The following is a 2299-nucleotide window of genomic DNA, read 5'->3' as shown; positions in this document are numbered from 1 at the left end:
TTGGTGAGTTAAAGTGCGGTTGTTTTTAACTAATTTCACATTTTTATTTTTTAATTGATAAAAAGAAAATAGAAAATACTTTCTGTGTTAAAATCATCTACCTTAAGTGATCCGTAGTTAATAGGTTGCCCTTCCAGAGGACACAGCATTATTATAGCACCGTAGTTAATAGGTTGCCCTTCCAGAGGACACAGCATTATTATAGCACTGATATAATCAGTCTCAACTGCTTGTAAACTCTATTTCTGGAGAATTTAATACCATACACTGGGCTCCATAGGTACCAATTATGTACATGGTGTACAGACCTACATGTAGGTAAGACATCCATACACATTAGTACAAAAGAAATCAAAGCATCCACCTCAAGCATTTAAGAATTTTGTGAGTAAACAAGGTAGACATTGTTCCATTTTAATGAAAGATTTCATTATGAATATGGTAAATTATATTATAAACCTCAATAGATCTAGAGTCACCTATGAGACAAGCCATGGATATATGTATGAGGGAGACTCTGAAATGGGTTAAGTGGGATAAAACAATATACCCAAAATATGGGTAGAATCAATCCATAAAATTGAGTCCCAAATTGGATAAAGAGGAGGTAATTAGTAGTCTTCATCTGTCTCTGCTTCAAGACTGAGGATATCATGTGACCAGAGAGCCAATGCTGCTGCTGCTGCTGCTGCTGCTGCTGCTGCTGCTGCTGCTGCTACTACTACTACTACTACTACTACTACTACTACTACTACTACTACTACTACTATTACCACCAGCATGCCTTTTCTGGGAGACATGATGGACTATATTCTCAAGTTGTTATAGCTCATCTCTTGCTCAGGGTGACTTACTCTGATATGTTTATCATAGTAGTAAGAAAAGTAACTCACAAAACTAGAATAAAAAAATCTTAACACCTAATTAATATTTTTGTTAGGTACCATAAACAAATGAATTAATTATGTTCAGAATTTTCCTTAATTATTAAAAGAATCTTTAGTATATATACATACATGTCAAATGCCGCCATGCTGAAGAGGCAGCATGACACAGTTCTCACTCCTGGAGCAGAGCTAGCACGGTGTGCATCTGATGAATATTGACATTTACAAGGCATAAGGCTTATTTTTATAGTGATGTATATATTTTCATGTTCCTCCTTTGGGTAATGTTTTCCTTGTTAAAGTTAATGAATCCAGGATAATTAGAAACATCATGGGTTTGGAAGGTGAGAATGGTTTCCTTAGCAAAATGGTAAATGCTGTGACCTTCAGGACAGCACTTAAGGCTGTAGGAAAGAATTCTGAATGCATGAGCTGAAGAATGTATAATTTTTCAACTATGCAAAATATAATGGTGCAGTATGAATTGTATAAACGTCTTTAGGGACCTAAAAGAACAGAGACAACAGCAATAACAAGCCTTATTGTCAGAAAGATACAAAGGCAAGCATATCTCTGACAAAGATTCCTGAGGTCAAGGACAATCTAGGACAGAGCAAGTTTAAGTCCAGGTGTGATGGGAGTAGCAATCTCAGGATGGGGTCCCACCAACCTAAACTTATTGTTTATTCTTACAAAGGCAGACAGATCTCTGAGTTCATTTGCTATATTAAAAATTAGGGCCTTATGAATATTTAAAAATCACCATGTGAGTAACTTATAAACCCAGCCTCTAACTTGCATATTATAAAGCACATTTATAGAGAAAAAAAGTATGTGTTGTCTCTTTCTAAGAATGATGGAGCTAAAATGATAAAATGCTGTTTAATGAGATAATCAAAAGGGAACCGGTGTAAGCACTTGAATTGGCATACAGAAAAAAATGTCTGGGCTTTGGTCTGCTAGTGATGAACTGTTTAGAGAGTTATAGTAATTCCATTTTAGAATTTGTTTGGCAGGTTTTCTGACATTGGTCAGAAAGTCCACAAATTTTTTTTCTAATAGATTTTCTGACTTTGGTAAGGAAATCCAAAAATTTTGTTTAGCAGGTTTTATGATTTTGGTACAAAAATCCAATAACTTTTCTACCAGCTTTTCTGACTTTGGTTATAAAACCTGTGAGCTCACCAGAAAGCTTCTAGAATTTTTTTCTAGTAATAATTGTCTTAAGCAAAGATCTATCTAGGAAAAAATCTTGATCAGACTACAGAGCTGTCAGCTTGTACCCGTTATCAACTGTGAGTAGTTCTTTTGCTGTTCCAAAACACCATTTCCCCAGGAACCCCTCTCCAATCCTAGGCTGATCTTTGGCACATATACATGCACACACACACACACACACACACACACACACA

At 35.7% G+C, this 2299-nt stretch overlaps 1 non-coding gene across 1 annotated transcript; it reads left to right on the top strand.

Moving 5' to 3' along the window:
- The first annotated feature begins 1872 nt into the window (after nucleotides 1-1872).
- On the top strand, nucleotides 1873-1931 carry LOC116887769. Its single transcript, XR_004386267.1, has one exon. It is a non-coding gene; the product is annotated as a U7 small nuclear RNA (small nuclear RNA).
- The last annotated feature ends 368 nt before the right edge of the window (nucleotides 1932-2299 follow it).

This window comes from Rattus rattus, chromosome 18, assembly GCF_011064425.1.
Source record: "Rattus rattus isolate New Zealand chromosome 18, Rrattus_CSIRO_v1, whole genome shotgun sequence".
NCBI classification, from domain to species: domain Eukaryota; kingdom Metazoa; phylum Chordata; class Mammalia; order Rodentia; family Muridae; genus Rattus; species Rattus rattus.
Note: the sequence above shows the minus strand (reverse complement) of the source record. Positions and strands in the feature narration are given on the sequence as shown.